The 22,366-nt window shown below is 35.8% G+C and overlaps 1 protein-coding gene across 1 annotated transcript in view; it reads left to right on the top strand.

Annotated features, from left to right (window-relative positions):
- The window catches only part of Tmtc4 (Transmembrane O-mannosyltransferase targeting cadherins 4), a gene marked incomplete at its 5' end in the record, with an annotated part of 433,994 nt that overhangs the window by 358,391 nt on the left and 53,237 nt on the right, over positions 1 to 22,366 (top strand). The window lies entirely within an intron of this gene.

Raw genomic sequence — 22,366 nt, 5'->3', positions numbered from 1 at the left:
TCTGTTTTTGAACCTCATCCATCAGAGAATAAACTAATTGAGGGCCCTGGAAAACTTGAGGCCTTGTAAAGGACTGGGTTTACCGGTGTGGTGCGCAGAATTTGGGTTTTTGCTTTTATTTCTGGGTGGAGACGAATCGTGTGTTTTTTGTGTTCTTCTCGTTTGCCTTTAGTTGCAAAATTTTGAGCTGATAAGCTGATTTGAGTAGATAAATTTTTTTGAAAATTTGCTGTTTTTTTGATGTAATTAATATAATATAACATAATAATGTTCACTAACTAGTTTAATAGCCCTAGCCATGTTTGTTAGCATATTTTTAAATTTAGCTAGAGCTTTTGTATTGGTGATTTGGAGTGAATATCGTATCACATAACTAGTAGTGTAGTTCCTAGTTGTGGAATTGTAAGGTTTAATTGTGGCAAATAAGTAGCTCGAAGAATCATATATTGGGCCTATATCTTTTTGGTTCAGCTAAGAAATTTTATACTTAATATTGCATTCAGGTATCTGTCATGTTAGTCTAGTAGGCCTGACGTAGCTAAGTGGTCAGGAGTGAGAGTGCAAAAACCTGTGCTCTTTAAGAGGACCGGAGTTTAAAGCCATGAGTGCTAAATACAATTAGCATTAGTTGAGGCATATGATGTGAAAAAGCAAGCTTATACAGCATAAGCCAAAAAAAAAAAAAAAAAACCCTTCCCATTTCACCCAACCAGTCACTCTAAATGTTTGTCTAGTTCAGCCATCGGCTTCCACAAAAACAGATGCAAGTCTTTTCCAGCAACGAACTAAACATTGGCTAAAGGCAAACTTCCACACATCTATTCTACAACTGTCTTTCCTCAATTTGAATCTATGCCCTCCCAGTTTCTTAATCTGAGCAAGCGGAAGAATCCCATCAGCATTGATTCTGCTCAAACCATTCAAAGCATTGTACATCTCAATCAGGGGGTCTGGAAAATTTACCGCCAGCAAATTACCGCCGCATCAGTTTATCGCATAAACAATTTACAGGCGCGTCAGTTTATCGCATTTTACCGTCTATAAGCAATGAGATGTGCTTGGTCAAATCATAAAAAGTTATTTTTTATTTAATTTTCTGCCTTAAGCTATGATTAGCATATTTTTTAGAATTCTATGAACTATGAGGGAATAGTACGGAAATAAAAAAAAAAAACACACATGTATGGAAATATGTAATTTAATAGCTACATATATCACAAAAATAGTAAAAAATCCATTATTTGAACAATATAACAATTGGTTAATTTTAAAATAAACTAATTATAACATTAGGTATGTCATAGTACACTGCAAAAATTCAAAATGAATGTTTATGCAATCTTCAGAATCAGTCACGTTGAGATAATTAATTACTAAGAAACTGTAATATTTACAACACACAGTATGTAAATTATTAATAAGAAATATTATGCGCTATACCTCTTAGACAATCAACAATATCACCCCGTTCATCGTATGCACTAACAAGCCTTTTAATTCATTCATCACAATCGCGATACTTCTTTTTTTTTTGTTGCCCGGATCACTTCCACTTAAATATTGTTCAATGTGCATTTCGTTAATACTTTGTTCTTTTTTAATGCAATTGATAAATTTCCAAATGTTGGGATGATAAGCAGCGACTTGTTCCTCAAATCCTCTATGCCACCCTTCAACAGAATTATTCATTCTTGGTAATCCTTCAAGAACAAGCTGGCGCACGTTCCACATTTCATGGGAATACTTTGGTGGTCGACGAAGATGTCGTCCGGTTGGGCATCCAATCCATTTATCCTCAAAATAATCAACAACTCACGATTCTGGAGGAAAAACACCATTTTCACACAAATGTTCAAAAAACGACCGTCACAATTGAAGTGGGCACAAATGCAATTGCTGCCAAAATTCGCATATTTAAAGCAAAATTAGCATCAGTTTCATAACATTGTTTCAATCCATTATTCTGATTGGAATGAAAAGTACATTGTGAAAAGTGGAAAAAACAACCCCGTTGCGAAGCGTCAGGAAAAACTCTTCTGGCCATCATCGCCATCTCAAAATCTATAATTATTGATTGCGGGGACATAGCCGGTTCCAATACTTTCAGCTGCTGTAGTAGAGATACATACGTTTCCTCAGGCTTGTTAGGCAGTAATGCATAAACTAATGGAAGCGATATTTTGTCCTTGAATCCATGTATCGTATACAGCTGATAAAAAAGTAAGGGAACAGTTTCATCTGCAAATTTCTTTTCGTACTGAAGATTGTCCTCGGGTCCAGAATCAAATTGTAGCAAAAATTCTCCATTGCACGATGTTTTATATTCTTCTGTAAAAACTATGTCTCTACAACGTGTTGTAAGAACTGGGCCATCAAAGTTTCAATTTCTTATATTTCGGATCGTTCGTTTCATTGTCTCTACACTTGGAAGTTTAGGGGCGCTGCTTGGCTATAGATTCTCGAAACATTTGAAATAATACATGAGGCGTATTATTTGTTGTTTCTGCATAAGTTCCAATGGTATCAAGAAGTTGTGCTGTCTCAACTCCTGCTGCGTCTCCACAATGATTGTGCTCCTTCCATGTTTTAACGATGGTGTTATCTACCGTTGTAACTCGAGCGGCACATTTGGTTTTTCGGTAATTTTGACACTTCCAATGAATTTTTGTTTCATTTTGCCTGTCTTTATAAAACAAATGTCCACCAAAGCACAATTTCGGGTTTCCTTTTTCTGATTTCAAAAATTCCACCGACATGATGCGTTCACAAACTCAAAAGGATGAAAAATAAACTCAATATAAGAAAATGTTGTGATGTAAGAGATTATAAATATATAAGTACCTCCCTAATTGGCATGTCCTACCTCCATCCCCTAAAACATGCTACTTAAGTTAAAGGAATTAAGTAGGTACCTACCTAATTCTAATTTTGAAAAATAACAGGCAATTAAATTAAAGCACCTGCAATGGTATGTATTTCTAGGAAATGTATACCTAGCATATAGCTTCCATTTTTAACTGCACTTAATTCTTAAATAACACCTATAGAAAAGCCTTATTTTCAATTTAAAATGACCAATAAATTTATATAAATTATATGTATTGCCTGGCGATAAAATATGCTAGCGATCATTTGTAGGCTATAAATTGTTTATAAACTTAAATTTTCTTAAACTTTTGGCGATAAACTTTCCTAGACCAAGTTGCTTAGACTATTTCCAGGAAAGTTTATCGCCTGCTATTCACCTCCAGCAATTAATCGCTAGCAGTTTACCGCTGCGTCAGTTTATCGCATAAACAATTTATAGCCTACAAATATCGCCAGGCAATACATATAATATATATAAATTTATTTTTAACTTAAGTAGCATGTTTTAGGGGAGTCATAGCTTAAGATAGAAACTTAAATAAAAAATAACTTTTTATGATTTGACCAAACACATCTCATTGCTTCTAGATGGTAAAATGCAATAAACTGATGCGGCAGTAAATTGCTGGCAGTAAATTTTTCTAGACTCCTCAATCAGATCAACAGCAGGTGCCTAGTCTCTAGATGCTGCAACTTGCAGAACTTAAGCCTCTCTTGGTAAGTGCACTCCTTTGTTCCTCTCACCAATCTTGTTGCCCTTCTCTGTACTTGTTCTAGCAACTCTACATCCTTCCTAAAATGAGGCCTTCAGGCCTATACACAGCACTCAGGGTGTGGCCTGATCATTGCCTTATACAAGGGGATAATCTCCTCCTTGTCTCTGTTAGAAAAATTCTTAAAAATTCCTGATTTTTAAGAATGAGGTGATTATCCCATTGTACAATGCGGTGATTACACATTGTACAATGGGATAATCACCCATCGCTAATACTGCATACAGGTCTGGAGGGCTCATTTTAGGAAGGATGTAAATCTGCTAGTATGGGGGAAGAGGAGGGCAATGAGATTATTGAAGTGTACAACAAGGTGGTTTATCAAATTTAGTGCAAATTGCAGCATTTGGAAACTAGGCACCTGTTAGATTATCTTATTGACATGTTTACAGCTTCGAATAGATTGAGCAAGCTCAGTGCTGATGGGAATTTTTTCTCTTACTAAGATAACATATGTGCGAAGGCATAAATTCAGAAAGGATGGATGCAGAATTGCCATGCAGGAATTGCCTTCTGCCTGCATCAACACTTAATTCACTGCCCAATCCGCAGAGTTGGATATTTTGACCTCACACAATCCCGCCGAATTGGAATATTGCCGAAATACTCAGGGAGCCAATCACCTTTCAGAGGAATCTCAATTCCCTAATGTAGCAAGCAGCGAAGTCCCGGTCATGAATTCGTGGCAAGCAGCTGAACAGAGGTGCGATCCACAAGTGGCAGCCCACTAAATTAGCATCCCACCTCCAAAATTGACCTTAGTTTTACCATCCGTGCTGCTGTCTGAAAGCTGCCATTGCTCACCTGTCATGAACAAACAATCTTGGGCAAAAAATCACTTTACCCGTTCTGTTTCCTCTCAGTTAACAGCTAATCAGAACCCTTATTTCCCCAGGTCACCCTTCCACCTCCCAGCACAGAAGCCTTTTTATTTCCCGACTGGGGCCACTGACAACTGCTGAGGAAATTGAGGCTGCAATGAGTAAAGAACTTCATACCAAAGTATCTACAAATTTACTCAAGAAAATGCAAAATTACTTGTCCTTTAGAGTAGTTTGCGAATTTCAGGCATTCAGATCTGTTGCATCCACATCTGTATGTGGATGCAACAGATCTGAATGCCCAACATTCGCCGTGATAAGATACCTCATTTTATAATTAAATGCCTTAGCCCCTATATCCTAGATGCATTACTCTCAATCTATAACTCTGTTCTTTCCACACTAGTTTTCCCTGCTCAATGGAATGAATACTCGGTGAGGCCACTGCCTAAGGTTAATGTGCCAACAAGCCTAAAAGATTTCAGACCAATCTCAACTTCTTCCACCCTCCTCAAACTTCTAGAAAAGGTACTCCTTCCAGCATTAAACCAACAGCTAATGCCACAGAAGCCGAAGCAGTTCTATTTCGCAGTCGAAAATAGATCCACCATAACAAACCTCATGGCCACACAGACATTAATTCTTCAAGCCTTTGAAACTAAATCTGAATTAGCTATAGTGTACGCCGATATTAAAGCTGCTTTTGACAGCCTAGATGTCACAGCCCTTCTCAGGCTTCTGCAATTCTTCTTCAGGATTAATGGAGACCTACTAGCTTTCCTCACCACCTGAGGAATAGAAGTGTCTACCTCACTTTGAAGAAGACCCACTTTACAAGAAAAATCAATGCAGGAGTCCCACAAGGTTATGTCCTGTCTGGCCTTCTCTTCTCAGCCATTCTGATTCCTTTCATGAGTCCTCGTGATGATACTCTAATATATGCTGACGATATAAAGTTTCTTACCTTAATCCCACCGTCTGCAAACTCAATGGCAATTACGTCTTCCATCACAGAGAACTTGACTGCCCTTTCAACTTACTTGAAGATGTTTGGATTAAACCTTAAACCTTCAAAATCTGCAATAATGATTTACTCATTGAAACAGCAACCAACAATAATTCAACCTTCAGTTTTAGGTACTCTCATCCCAGTGGTTACCTGCCATAAGGATCTCGGTGTCTATTTTGATCCGAAGCTGAAATTTAATGTTCACACAGAATACCTCCAGAAGCGATTTAACTCCCTATGCTGGAGAGCGAAACAACACTTACTTCATTCTAACGATGCCGCAACCATACCAGATATCCTTAAGCCACTGTTTATCCGGCTATTTTATACGCTGCTGAAATTTGGGCATTTGCGTCGCCCTCACTTCAAAAACCGGTGTTCTCGTGTGAATACTGGGCCCTGAAATGGGCCACAAATAAGCATTGCTGACCCCCTCAACGGAGAACAACTGACATGGCTGGGCAGCTAAATGTACCCACGCTCCCAAGGTTAATTGACAGCAGGCATTTAATGACTTCAGTAAAGATGTACACAGAAGGGATAAATGCCCCAAACATCTGGGATTTCTGTCAGTGGCACAATCCTCCGCCATCCTTGAGGTCAGAGCCCACACTAATCCTCAAATACAACTGGTTGAAACTGTGTAGTCGGTTCCTACCTGCCCAGGCACTCCCCAAAATTCAGGCACTGCTCCATCTTGGAGTCAACCTTCAGAAATTAGCTACCAACTACAAATAACGTCACATGCTCCTTGAGTGGATTACATCTGTGGAACTGGGATAATTTCCTCCATATGACGTTAAGTTCCTCATATTTTCATTATTATAATTTCATTTTTACATGTTTAATTTTGTGTAACTCATAATTTCCCATGTAACGGTAAATTTTTTTTTTTTTTTTTCTGTCAATTAATCTCATTTATAATGTAAAACTCCTGGCCATGTTGCCGTGATGAGTATTATTGTCTCTCTAGTACATGTTCTGTACTTATCAGCAATAAAGAATTTATTTATTACTGTTGGAACAAACTTCTATCTATTGTCCTGTAGGTATGCAGTTTGAATAAATTCAAGGAAGAACCAAGGAAATTATTGGAGGGAATAGATAGGTGAAGTGAGAAGTTTTTTTTTTTTTTTTTTTTGTCTGGCTGATGCTTTATAGGCTTGCTTTCTTTCATTCTTTTCTAATACTAGTACTTTCTTATGCATAGGTTAAACACTAGCATTCACTGAATGCAAACTTAGCCGTTATTAACTCTGGGTCCTAATATTGAACATTGTCTTATGATAAAATAGCCTTTGAGGTCAACATGGGAATAGCATAGCATGCTTGTACTGCTATATCCTATTTTCTTGCGAATTAATTATAATTCAGTTTAGAATAAAATTATATCTTAGACTAGAGCAGCAAAGCAAAAAGCTCAGTGTTGTGTAGTAGCCATGTGTGATAATCAAGTTTTTCTGTGTATGTGCAGTCATTTCATAGTTCCTTTTCAGCAAAGCTAATGAAATATATTTCAGTAAGAATCAAAAGAAATACAAAGTAAAATTTCAGATGTTAAACACAGGATTTTCCATGTGCTGTAAAATTCAAAAAAAAAAATTAACATATTTGCCTTATGTAGCAGTATATGTAGATGTGATTTTTCAGTTTTGAGAGGCAAGAAATGTGCCCAAATCAGACACTTGCAAACAAATAAGCATGATGACAGAGTGCTGTCATTAAAATAGATGTTAAATTTTATGGTGATCATGATATCATTCATGCTAAATGTCTGTTTGCATATTTTGTTACAGAACATAATCTTCACTAAGTTTGTGTTATGCCAACACGTTCAGAAATTCATTGTGCAACCATTAAATCTAGACACCACATATCTACAAATAACTTTTACTTGCAAGAAAACTAATAATGAGTGCCAAAAACTTTAGCCTTTATGACAGCCTCTAGTCTGCATGGAACACTCTCACCAGTGTCTTGTAAATATCCCTATCTGATATTTTCTGCCTTTCAGCCCTCAAAGCAGGGTCCAGCTTAGCTCTGTTTTTCGGCTGGTATCTCCTCAGATGCATGTGAGGGCCATTTCATCTCAGTGCTTGTTTATAGAATTGAAGTCTTGACTCTGCACTCGTCAGTCCAACCTTTTGACATGCATGTCCTCAAATTAGTCCATGTCCAGATATTATACACAGGGCGAGAGCAGAACGACATGAAGTGTTGTCCTGCTGATACAGCTATAGGCATGATGCTATAATGTTGGTAGTGCATTGTGTCCAGGATGACTTGATAGACCTCATCATTCATGTTTTGCCCAAAACAAACAATGAAAAGCAGCCCCAGACAATCATGCTGCCTTCACCAATTTCAATGTCAGAAGGATATAGTCTGGCAGGTAGCTTTCTCCAGGAATGCACCCCATTCAGGCACAACTGGTGGACCATGCAACATGACTTGTCACTCCAAAGTTCTTCTTTCTGTTTGTCTACAGTCCAAGAATGGCAGGTCTCACCAAGCTAGACTGCATCAGGCTATACATGGGGTGAGTAGTGACTTGTGGATGGCTGCATGACCATGGCAACAAATGTTATTCGGCATCTCTTGCATTGTGCTGTGCAGTACAATCTGCACCATACTGTGCACTTCCTGTGTTGGTGCATGTGCATGTGTGTGCATGCTACAACATTAACCTGCATCTGAGCAGGTGATTCTTTGTAGGATTCTTGTCACTTTCCATCAGATTTAGAGGTTTTCCAGCCTATTTCGTGACAGTTTCATCCCCACTCTGCTTCCATTTACAGATCACATTACTAATCGTTGACCTAGAGGTCTGCTGTTGAAATGGCACATAATGACTGACTGCTCATTCAGCACCCTATCATCATTCCAAAAGTGTTTGCTCCATGGACCGGTGCATCTAGCATTCATAATTTTACTATTGTCTCCTCAAAGGCCTATGAGCATATTTATAGTTGTGTTTGACACTTGGCACTTGGATAGTATGTGAGCAACTATCAACGGAAGGGTATCCTGATATTAATGGTAGTACTGTGTGTGTGTGTGTGTGTGTGTGTGTGTGTGTGTGTGTGTGTGTGTGTGTGTGTGTGTGTGTGTGTGTGTGTGTGTGTCGCAAGTAGTTACACTGCAGCTGTGTTCCAAGTAAACATAAAACAGTTATAAAGTTTTAAATAAAGCAAATAAGGTAAAATAAATAAAATAGGCTTAAGAATGAAATAAAATAAAGGCTTGAAATAAATATAGTGTCAGAATATGTTAGTATTATACAAAGATTGGCTGTTAAATAATACGACTGCTGCAATAAAATAAATATAATGAAATTTTATTGCAACAATTACCTTACAAGGTATCCTCTTCAAAATTACCTTGGGCTTAGGGAACTAGGGAAAGAAGGATCAAGGTCAAACTGCTGTGCTTTTGTTTCATAGGGGATGCTTGGTGTGTAGTGGTTGCATGTGCAATCCCATTATTTAATACCCACACTGTGTACTAGATAATGACAGCTTTACAAAGTGTGATCAAAAAGTTCAGGCGCTGAATACTATACTGAACTATATTTGCAAATTTTACCAGCTTTTTTGATAGATCTCTTTCAAAATTTTCTCCTTTGCACTGTAAACACTGATTCTGGTGGTTCTACAACTTCTTGACAGGCTTATTTTGAAATTGCTAGTAGTTTCTATGCCATATTCAGAATAATTTCTTCAGTCTTTGAGAATCTCTGATTTTTCAAGGGCCTTTAAGCTTGGGAAACAGAAATCAAAAATGGCTAAATCTGATGAGTTTTGCCAGATCAACAAACACATTGATGCCTTGCTTTTCAAGAAATTCTTGAATGGATGTGCCAAAGGTGCTGGGGTATTTTCATGAATCTAACTACCAATTTCTTGTAGCCCTTGTGTTAGTATTATTGATATGATGCAAAGAAGCAATGCTGATACAATACCAGCCAAAAAAAAAAGTAATTTGCCCATTCCTTCCACAATTGCTCAAACCTTCCTGAAGCTATTCAAATTACCTGCCTCAACACATTAGGTGGAAATTCATTCCAACACTTCATTATTCTTTGGCTGAATAAAAATTTTCACACGTCTATTCTGCAGCCATTCTTTTCCAGTTTAAATTAACCCCCCCCTTGTGTGTTCCTCCTGAGAAAGTATAAAAATGCCAGCAGTTTTCTCCAAACAGCATCATGTAATTACCATAGAGCTGTTTTTTACTGTTCCAGATTTACGGTTTAATTGTGCAAGTAAAAAATTCATAATGAACAATGCCCTGTGTGTCAGAAATTGATAAACATGGTCTTTGTGCTTCATTAAGATTATCTTACTTTTTTGGGCCTTCACTAAGTCTGAGTATTCCATTGAGAAGACTGAGCCTTTGTTTACATATCATAGCTATACGGCCACAATTTGTCTTCACTTACAAAGAAAGAAACAAAGTGTGGATCAGCAGGAGCAAATTGATAAAGATCCTGCAGGATCTCTCTCTCTCTCTCTCTCTCTCTCTCTCTCTCTCTCTCTCTCTCTCTCTCTCTCTCTCTCTCTATCAGTGAGGATGTGAGAAACAAACTTTGCTGAAATGCTCCATAATTTACAAATCTTGTATTAAAATTGATTGGCAGGTATCCTAAAAAAAAAAGTACCAGTTTCACTAACAAATTTGCAGATAGTTAATTGCAGAGACTCGCATGGTTTTTGGATTTAATGGGTGGCCAAGTGTGGATTGTCTTTGACAGACAAGCAGTTCTTTTTAAACTTTGTGAACCACTGAGTAATTTGGAATAACACATATCTTCTCCAAATGTGATTTTTAACATTTTGTGCATTTCTGTTCAATTTTCTTTAATTTGAAACAAAATTTACATAAAATCACTTGTTTTAAACTGTCAAGAATACATTCTGATAAAATATTGACTAATTCAGATTGACTGCAGATAGAGATTTATGCTTTATTACTTCTAGATGAATCATCCAAACATGTTTTATAAAGTTGCAGCTGGTGACCCTAAGATATAAAACTAGCTTAGACTCTTTGATAACATCTAATTAGTATCAGTAGTGTCAAATGATGCAAGGAAGCAAGCTTATATATATATCATTCTCTTTGCCTTCAATAAGTTCTATATTTCTTGAATTTATTCACTTCTACATTAGATGGAAATTTGTTCTAACTGTTAGGTATTCGCTGGCTGAAAGAAATTTTTTTTAATACATTTGTCCTGCAACTTCCCTTTCTTAATTTAAATTGATAAAACAGGAGGTCCTTAGGGGGGGGCCTTCCCCAGGTTCAGTGACTAGTAAGCTTGCCTAAAAGATTCAATGGCATCAGTGCCATTTCCGTGCTACCTTCATGGTCTGAGGGTCATGATTCAGTGTGTCAGAGGTGCAAGATGGTACTTGGATAGTTTTGCCCTGTTTCTGAATGTTTTTGTTGCTTGTTAAGTAATTGGCATTATTATGGGTTCTGTGATGAGTGGGGAGCTCAGGAAGTGTAAAAAAATAAAATCTTCTTGAATAAAATCTTCTTGAATCTTAATTCTTCTGTGGGCACCAACATGGTCCCTATTAGAACATTGATATAACTCAGATAATACTAAATCTTGTATTAATAAAAAGCAAAATGGTCCAAAACAGAAATGAAATGTCAAGAACTACAGCATGATTTTGATAATGTATTCTACCACATACATTATCAAAATATATTTTGATAATGTATGTGGTAGAATACAAAAAACCCATAAGAAAACTGCCACCCTTTTTAGGCATGTTAGTATATATATATATATATACATATGTGCAAAATGCACCTGTTGTGTCTTCACCATGTGCTCATCTGCCCACATGTAACAACTCTACTCCCAATGGACAAATTTTCATGAAATTTTATATTTGAGCCTTTTAAAAAGATGTCGAGACATTCGAAATTTCATTAAAATCACACCTGTGTGATTTTAATGAAACCACATAGGTGTGATTTTATATGAAAATCTAGCAATTGTTATTTCTCTCTCTTCATTGCCATGTAATAACTCAATTTCCAGTGGATCGGTTTTCGTGAATTTATATTTAGGTCATTTAAGAAGATTTTTTTATTATTATTATTACTGGCCATATAGCGTAAGAAAGCCTGAGGCTTATGCTGCACCAGCTAAAAAAAATTTCCAAGTTACCCTGAGAGAGAGAGAGAGAGAGAGAGTCACAAGTAGAAAGGAATCACCAAGAAAGAGAAGAATGATGATATCCAGCTTGGGACCCTGGGTGTGCCAAGCCCATACTCACCAGATGTGAGCCCCTGGGATTAGAACTATCCCAAATTTCGTTAAAATCAGAATAATAGAAATATGAAAAATTATTGTTTAATTTATTTCATACACGTTACATAGGCATCTGTGTACTGTATATTGTAACTGATGCTCTGGATATTGTTTGTTGCCATGTGGTTGAACAAATGAATGGGTAGTATGGCAGATGTGCAGAAACAGAATTTACTGGGTTTGTGCATAAAATTCATTGCTTTTTGCTCTTTTTTAGGTGTATTAGCATATATACATAATGCGTATCATCTTCACAATGTGTTTACTGTCCGTGTGAATGTAACAGGAGCACTCCCAGTGGACAGATTTTCATGAAATTTTATATGTGGTTTGTGTAGAAAGATTTGTCAAGCCATTCTAAATTTCATTAAAATTGGACAAATAGGAATTCACCAGTTATTCTTTCTTTTTCCATAGTTTGTATGGTAAAAAAAAAAAGAAATTCATAGAAAAAATGTAGATTTGATGCAGTAATTTTGGTTTTAGACAGTCTGTGCATGCTTTTCGTGTATTTTTTGTAAGATTTGTAAATAGATAAACACACACACACACACACACATACACACACCCTTAAAAGTATGTGGGAAAGTGCAATAAATATTATATACAGTTATAATTAAACTGAACAGCTAAGTTTAGAGAATGTAAAACTATAGAGTATTATTAAGTGTGGCCATGCCTTACATTTAAAACTGCTTGTATTCAATGTGGAATAGATTCAAATGAATCTTGAACTGTCTTAAGAAGAATATTGGACCACTCTTCGTACTGGAACATTTCAAACTCCATGAATGACAAATTTTATAATCTTAGTACTTAATTGATAAGAAAATAACTATATTTGTTTTTCACTTCAGTTAATCATAGGGGGATCAGTTAATTTCTGGGGAAAAGTAGAATGCACTCGAGTAATGCATTACATACATTGTTATGAATGTTATCAGATGTTCAGACATTATTTAATAAGGAAAACTTCAGTTGCTATCACATTTTCAGCGTATGGTTTGTTGTTCATCTGTGGAAAGCTTTTAAGATCAGGGAAGGTGGACAAAATAATGGAAACACCAGTGATAGGAGTTACAGGAATGCACTAATATGGTGTTGGGCCACCCCATTTAAAATTGATTGTATTTGTGGAATAGATTCAAATAAATGTTGAACTGTCTTAAGAGGAATATTGGACCAATCTTCATGGAGGAACATTTCAAACTCCTTGAGTGACAAATTTCCCAAATTTCATTAAAAAGGTGGAAGAAATCTACTGCCTGTTCTTTCTCCTCTCCAAATATGCCACAGTGGCTTGATAATGTTTAAGTCTGGTGATTGTGCAGGCCATAAGAGATGCTTAGCCTCAGTTTCACAATATCCTCAAACCAAGATTGAGCACATTTGGCTGAGTGTATTCGAGCATCATCATCTTACAACATCATTTGTGGGGAAACAGTGTTTCCACCATAGGATGAACATGGTCACTTAGAATGATAAAGTAATCAGCAGTATTTCACCCAATCAGGGTGATGATATGACTTAAAGAATACCAAGAAATTGCTGCCCAAACATTGTTAATCCTTCTTCTTGTTTGGCAGGTGGTCAGAATGATACTCTTCCTTTGGCATTTGCCAGTTGTGAACTCTCCCTGATATTGAGAAAATGTTAATGATGATTCCTCTGGAAATATTACATCTTTCCAATCATCAGGTGTCCAGTTTTTGTGCTCCTTACACCACTGTATGCTCTTTCTAGCATTACCATCAGTAATGAGTGGCTTAACAATAGCAGCTCTGCCAAAATTTTCAGCTTTATGTAGTTCTTGCCTAATTTTTCTGCCAGCAACTGGATTATTGAAACTTAATTAAGTTCTACAGTTATTTTTGAGGTACAAGTTTTATGCTTTTGGTCTAAAATCCTTTTCAGTGTCTTGGCAATCTGTTTCAGTCAACTTCGATTTTCTGCCATAATTTGTCCTATCAGATTTTTTTTTTCCATACTTGATGAATGCTTGCAGTTCAGTACAGTTGTGATACAGATTCTCATCAGTTTTGATACAATTTCTCTGGGTACATTAAACAAACAGTTTGACCTTTTTGGAATTCAGACAAGTCATTCATTTTCTTCATATACCTTTTTATTTATTAACACTAAATAAACAACCAGCTTTTATCATCTTTTCTTCACAGTGCTACCTGCAGAAACAAAAAATCATTGGTGCATGTTCATAAGTACATCACACAGCCATTACAAAAGCTACTACTATCATATTAGGCATTTTCATGATTTTGTTCCCCCTCCTTCCATAAATGAAAGTATATTTCACATATTACTCTAAAACAAAGAGTTAGATCAAGGTTTTAATTTTCAACCTGTGTTCTCTTGGTCCTTGAAAAAATTCAGGTCTAGTTACAGTTTCACCCTTATTTCCCCCCTCCCACACAAAAAGTCAGCATGAATGAGGTTTTTTTTTTTTTTTTTTTTTTTTTGTATTAATTGAGAGAAAAACCAGAAAGTGTTACCAAATTCTGTTGGCTCTGGGATGGTTCAGAGTTCAGTTCAGATTTCATAGCATTCCCCAGTTTTCTCCTACAGAAATAATGCTATAAATTTTGAATAGGAACTCGGATCCATTTCAGAATCTCAGTGCTTCCTAGAATATTTTAACAGTCTATAACAAATTGCCATGTTGAGGGGTTGACTTATTTTGTTATAAATTATTACTATTTACTAACATTCCTGAAGTGTAACACATTTCTGCTTATATTAGCTAATTTGTTTTGTTATAAATCATAAATTTTTATTATATGCTAATGTGCCTAAAATCTAATGCACTTTATACATTAACTAATTTATTATTTAGGACTGGCAGGTTGAAATAGATATATCTCACCCAAAGCAATTAGAACCATTATTAAAATAGTCTATTTTTACTGGACTTCTGAGTGCAGTCACTTCTCATGCTACCCTAAGCATTCTTGAGGGAGTTACAGTGGAGTAGAATTTATTAGCTATCTCAGAGGAAGAAATAGTTCAGTAACTTAAGACCAGGAGATTATACAAGAAAAACATGACTAGAAAAATGGAAAACTTATTGATACATAGAGCATCTCTGTTTGCACCCATGCAGCTTAGAAAGAACATTAATCAGAACTAAAATATAAATATGTAGCTAACAAAAGAATTGTTATTGGCAGTAATTAAGTATTAGTACTGAAATAAGGAAGCAAGAAAGCAAGGTTATACACAGCCATCCAGTTAGGGGAAAAAAAAAAAAAACCCTTGGAAATCATCACCTCTAATAATTGTCTAATCCTTTATTAAATTTATTCAGACTACCCACTTCTTTAAACTTATGTGTGTCATTCAAGAAAGAATAAGGATGCCATTAACATTAATTTCCTCAATCTATATAAAACCTTAGGGCTATACTACAGAAGCATTCAAAATGCTATGTGTAGCTTGTGGCATCCTACATACCTGGAATGTAATTATTTCTGTTCACAGTCTTGATCAGTGTTTCCCAACTTTTTTTTAATTATCATCCCCTAAAGGACTTTTTTAGGACAATTTTTTTCCTAATTTCCCCCCCCCCATTAAATTTTAAACAAGAAAATACTTTATACTTACTCTTTTTATTCAGTGGGATCTCTGAGCCTGATGCTTATCTAAAAGTTCAATGTTCGGTATGATGTTAATAAGTTTAATTCTAATGCCTCCTCTTGAACATATATCAGTTCTGTTTCTTTCCTTTATTCATATTTTATTTACTGAACTAAAACAACTTTCAACAATATAAGATGTTGGAAAACAAAAGTGCTTTGGCCATTTCAGACAACATTGTTGGATAAAGAAGTTTAATTGGTTTTGATCACCACAACTCAGCCCATTCCTCCTTTTTCAAATTTATATTTGCATTCTTTATTACATTTTAATTCGATGAGTTCTTTTTGAATTTCTTTACAGCAGACTCAAGATCACATCTAACTGGATCTAACATCCATGGCTTCACTTCAAACAAAAATAAATCTGAAAATCTATTTTTCATTTTACCTTTTAAAGAACACAAATGATCTGGATAAATCCTAAGATCATTCTCTGTGAGAGATTCATTGATTTCAGCTAACTCTTGCATACCATGAAATTGTTTTCTCATTAAATTGCTTTCAAATGTTTCAGTTTTTTAGTGAAAGCTTTTAATAAGCGTTTGCAGTCTATCACCGTAATTAATTTCCCTTTAAGTCGAAGTGATACTTCATTAAGTTTCTGAAAAATCCAAACCATATAGTATATGTTGTTTTTGTGTTTGCTGATCTCCTTTGCTTTCTAAAAACTAATTATCATTTCAAAAAGGTTTACAAATCTTTTTAGACAGTTTCCTTTAGAAAGCCATCTGACTTCTGTATATAAAAGAAGCCTCACATACTGTTCTTCATTATCAGCACAACAATTTCTAAAAAGGCAATCATATTTGCTATGATTTTATTGATGGTTTTAATTGATAAATTGATTAATTGAGATTGATAAAGAGCTGGACTGATATTTTTTGCAACCAGATGATGTTGGCACACAATGCAGTGTATTGCAAGAACTTCACTTCAGGACATACTTCCTTTAGGTGGGCTATAAAACTTTTGTCTTGCAACCATGGAGGTAGCACCATCAATGGAACAGGATACCAAAATTTCAAATGGTACTTGTTTTTCATCAAACCATGTTTTTTTTTACAGCAGCAAAAAAGGATGCTCCAGTACAGTCAGTTTCCATAGATTTTACAAACAACTTCTCTTCTTGAAATTTACAATCATCATCGAAATAACGAATGCATGCCATTGCTTCACTGGAGGATGGGGCAATGCATGCTTGCTCCATCCTCCAATGAAGGGACTTATTGTCAGTAAGACAATAAGGCCCTTCTAATAGCATCTTCTTATTGTCAGATTGTGGATTCATCAATCTGAATAAAAAATTTTCTTGATTTTAGTTTGCCAATTAGCTGCTCTTCAATTTGAACTGACATCTCATCGATTCTTTATCGAATTTAATCGTTGCTCAATGGCAATGTTTTTAAAATACTGGAAGGATTTTGATGCATCACTGTCGAAATTAAGTCTCTAATGCAGGTCGTATAACATAGTCTCAGCAACTGTATGAGCACTACTAGTTTTTGCAATTTTATAAGATGCAATCATTCCATCATCATTTTTTTGTGTTCTTTGTAAATAAGGAAGTACAGTAAGAGTGTTACGTTTCTCAAAATTATGTTTTAAATTTTTAAAATATTCGATATGTTTACCAACTTTATCAGGATGTTTCCTTTTTAAGGGATCTAAAAGTCTTGATGGTTTCATAACCTCATTTGAAAAAGAACTATTACACATAAGACCACATGGGCTGTCCTTGAGTCAAATGGGCTTTCAGTAAAACCATAACATAGATGTTCATCCAGATACTATTAATGCTTTTTCTTTTCAACGCTTGACATGATCGATGATAGTTTAAATAACTACAAAGAATTAAATAATAAAGTATGAACTATTTTTATTTAACTCTCATAGCCCATGTCACTCACAAAAGCACTGTAGATCAAAAGAAAAAAAACAACTTCCACAAGGAAAAAATAAATCAATACTAATTGTCACTTAGAAAGTAGAGGCAATAGACTGAAACATTTACTCATCCCATTCATGCCTCATATATTTACCAATGAAACAAAAGAATAAATAAATAAACCACACCCACCATGCCACTGCCAAAGTTACAGCTGTGGGAAAGGCACAAACAGGCAAGGATTTTGGAGACATTACATCTGAAAGCACTTAGGGATTTAATGCCTATGAAAACGAAAAGCAAAGGTGGTTGAATTAAATCACGCCCACTATCTTCTTTTTATCAAAATTTCTCACTCACTCCCTAATATAATTATACCTATATGTTAAAAATCATTTGTCTCAGGGAAAAAGAAAAGAACCCAATGAGAAAAATTAAATATTTAGGAATAAGATGTCATCAAGTAGGGTTGAACTTGAGGACCACAAATCATTCTAATACCCATAAGTTTTTCACCCCCCCAAAAAACAATTTTCGCCCACATTGAGAATCCATGGTCTAGATGAGTATTCAAAACATTGCATTGGTTGGCATTCATTGTAATGTGTACAGGCAGAATGTCACCCAGCATGTGACAATTCTGGGGAGTGTGCATGCACAGCTTATTGCAAGTTTAGTGTTTCTTAGCTCCATCCTCTAATGATATTTTAGTGTTTATAAAAGAAGAACAGTCATTATATTCCATATTGTGGAATATATGGAATATTGCATATGAAGATTATGTTCCAGCAATAAACCAAGGGATATCGTCGCCAGGCTCAACAACAGCTTCTTATGGAGAGGCCAAGGGTAAATAAAATACCTGTAAGAATTACGCACTGGAATTCATATGCATATCAAACTAAAATCATTAGACTGTGGACCATAGGAAGCAGAGGGAAATTATGCAAAAATTAAGGAAAATGTACCTAAGGGAAATCCACAAAACTCTCTTGTAAAACATCAGAAGTATTCAGAATAACATCACCACTTTGGAAACCATAGCCCTGTCTAATTTCTACAATCCTATCCTACTCGCAGAAACCTGGACTTCATCTGAATAAGAAGATTTTATTATCCCCTCAATCACCAACTACAATGCTTCAGCGGCATCAAGAGCTACAAAAAAAAAAAAAAAAGGTGGAGGAACCCCTCATTTGCGATAGTGTCAGAATCCAAATGCCCCTCATCTACCTTTGAGGCAATACACATCAGAACCAAATAACTTTCTCGACATCATATCGATTTACATACCTCCTAAGTTCTCCATGGAAAGATACTCTGAATTTGTTAACTGGGCTATCACTAAAATCTCAAAAAACAACTCTGTTATTATTGGAGGGGATTTTAATTTACCGCTACCATCCGTTACAAATTTAGACATATCTAGTGATATGTCTAAATTTGTAACATCACAGTTTGAAAGCTTAAGTTTAAAGCCTTTAATTTCGTTGCCTACCAGAGGTAACAACACACTCGACCAAATCTTCTCTAATGCCCACATGTTTTTTGAATTCCCACTCTCAATTGCATTTGAATCTGACCATGATCCAATTTCAAAACAACTGTCCTTCGACATCCCATCCTAGTATGAAAATAACCCAGTCTACAAAAAGAGATCTTTTAACCTGAAACATCTAAAACAGGACATCTGTCTAGAGCTCCTAAGCCTCTACCCCTGGGACAGTTTAGTCAACTGCCCTACAGAATTGGCATATACCTTCTTCTCGACCTGGTTGGCCTCAATCTAAAAAAACGCAGCATCAGAAATCACCGCTCTTTCTTTCAAATCAGATGTTTGGTGGACTCCACAACTTGAGTCCCTTTTCAAATTTAAGCAAAGGGCATTCAGGAACTTTAAAAAATCTAACTTGGAAAATGACTATTTAAATTTCTTAGCTCACCGTAATAAGCTTAACAAATTAAAGAGGAAAGAAATCCAACAATTCACAACTATTAGGATTAAGAAAAACTCAACAATTTACTCCAAAATATCCCATCCATTACTGTCAGATTTCCATTATAGCCTCAGTTGCTGATGCGCCAATAAAACCCAAACTGTCAGATTTAAACTTAAACTGCTGGTTGGAACACACAACTCGCTTCAACAGCAAAACAAATCCCTGCCCAGAATTTAAAGAATGTATGCCGTCCATCAACAAATTAAGCAGTATTTCTGTCTCAAAATAGGTGATGAAAAACACAATTGAAAATCTCCCTTCTAAAAGTACCACAGGACATGACAACATACCAATCTTCATGATCAAAATTACTAGTCTACATTTCAGACCTTCTGGTCTTCATTTTCAATCAGGACATAAATAACCTTCCCTCCCTCCAGAATGGGCTCGCTACAAAATTTTCCCACTACCGAAATGTAAAAACATCAAAAGCAACAAAGATATCAGGCCAATATCAATCTCATCCTCTGTACTAAAACTCCTAGATATATGCTACCAACAGTGAGGAAGCAATTCTTCCCAATACATCATAACCAGATTCAGTACAGAATTATCGGAAGATCCACATCGACTAACCTTTTCACAACAAACTAAATAATTCTGAAAGCTCTTGATTCTAAAAATCAAATTGACATAATTTACACAGTTATCAGCTCTGAGTTCGATGCAGTCTCCACACATACTGTCTTGAATCTCCTTGAACAGTTTTACCTCTTCAACGGTAATCTATTAAAGCTCTTTGCCAACCTCCTCAAAGAAAGATTCCTAACAGCAAACTTCAAAAACAAATCCTATCGTGCCATTTGCTCATCTGGAATCCCCTAGGGTGGGACACTATCAGCAATAATGTTCTCTGCAATCCTCCAACCGTTCCTACTAACCCACAAGCATGTAATGTCTTATGCGGACAATGTTAAAATCATCGCCACCCAGGGCCGGATTTAGGTATTGCGGGCCCATAAGCACAAAATTTTGCCCCCCCCCCCCCCAAGTTTAATTTTTAAAAATCTAAAAAATATACTTATTATTATCTCTTTATATATAATAAATATAAATACGATGCAACAAAGTTAAAAATATATATTATATTTCCAATTTAAATACATTCATTCACATCAAAATCATTATAACATTTTTTTTTCTACTTTTGATGGTGGAAAATTGGTCGATTATATTGTTGAAGCAAAGAGTTCGCAGCTTATCGTGTTCCATACTCAGAATACTTAAGTCGACTAATTTTTCCTGAGACATAGTCATGCGCATATAGTTTCTTATTCTTTTCAGTTTACTGAACGATCGTTCTCTAGTGCAGTTCGATATTATCAAACTTAAATACAAACGTAAAATCGTTTCAATGTTTGGAAATGCTAGAAAAATGTTGTCCTGGCATATAAGATGGTACAGCTCTTCGTGATTGAACTTGGTATTAGGGTACGTGTCTTTCACATACGTAAAAAAATTTAAAATTTCAACAGTAAAATCAGTATTTAGATCTTTTGGATATTTCTTAAGCAGCTGATTTATGTTATTTCTCACAACAGATTCTTTTGTTTTCAAGTCAGTCAAAAATGAGGCGCCTCCGTAGCCAGGTGGGAAGGAGCAGCAGTGCGTAGCACACGCTTCTTGATTAGACCGGGGTTCGAGCCCGTCACCACCAAATACGGAGGATGCGGAAAGGTTAAGGAATGACCACCGCATATCCTGGAGCAATATGGCCTTAGTTGCTAATGCTCCTAAAAACCAAACAAACAACAGTCAAAAATGAAAACGTGTCCAAAATACTTTTGTAATCTACAGACCGTGTTTTCAAGTTTACCAATAACGAATCTATTATCGGAATGAAAGATGTTATTCGAAAGTTTTCTTTTGGAGTTATATTTTCAATAACATCAGGTGCGTTGCCATCATTTACTTGTTTCTTCCGTCGCTTTCTTCTAGATGTTGCAGGTTTATAATCAACATTTGGTAAGACTTCTATTGCTTTATGTTCGATACAATCAAACTGATTTCGAGTATCTTGTACAAAGGTTGTAAGTGTGGAGTACAGTTTCGAACATGTAGTGATGGACGTCATTGGATCTTGAAGAGTTTTAGATACTTTATGGAATTCATCTAAAATGTATTTCCAGAGCTTCAACGTAAAAACGAATTCCAAAGTCTCCATTTTATCAGCTATAGATGCAGCTTCATGTCATGTTTGTCCTTTCTCATCTTCATTTTCAGAAATACTACGTAACGTATCAGCAATATCCTCGAAGCTTTGATAAATAGCTGAAACAGCTTCAGAATGACAATTCCATCTTGTGTCGGAAAGTCGTTTGAGCTTTAACGCCTTGCAACCTATAGATTTCTTTAGAAGTGCCCAGCGATGTGTGGATGCTGAATAAAATTTGTAAATTTCTTGAACTGTAGAGAAAAAGTTCACCGCTTCCAAGCATGAATCAACCGCAGCACATCCAACCAAATTCAACGAATGAGCTGAGTATGGAATATAATTCGCGTATTCGTTTATTTCGCATAGTTTCGCCTGCATACCCTTTTAACATCCAGACATGTTGGCTGCATTGTTGTAAGACTGCTCTCTACAATTGTTAAAATCAATTCCACACTTTTCTAAATATTCTAAAGTTGTATTTGCCAACATTTCCCCACTGTGTCCTTGTAATTCTAAAAATGTCAAAAATCTTTCAACTGGCTTTCCGTTATCAGGTGACACATATCGAATAATAACTGTCAGTTGATCGACGTGATAAATCTGGTGTTGAATCAACTGACAGACTAAAGTATTGTGCTGAGTTATATTTTACAATACTAAGTAAAGTATTGTAAGATATAACTCAGTTATATCTTACAAAATTGATTGTCGAACTTTTTGAGCCATAAGATGGATGATTTCATCACAAATGCTTTTGGATAAATAAGACGTGTTTCCCGACCCACAATTATTATACTTCTCGATGTGATATTTGAGAAACGGATCAAAACTAGCAACTAACTCTAACAATCCGAGATAGTTGCCATTATTA

The sequence above is a fragment of the Mastigoproctus giganteus genome, chromosome 9 (genome assembly GCF_048544385.1).
Source record: "Mastigoproctus giganteus isolate SK-2022 chromosome 9, ASM4854438v1, whole genome shotgun sequence".
NCBI classification, from domain to species: domain Eukaryota; kingdom Metazoa; phylum Arthropoda; class Arachnida; order Uropygi; family Thelyphonidae; genus Mastigoproctus; species Mastigoproctus giganteus.
This window is presented reverse-complemented; position numbering and strand designations above follow the sequence as displayed.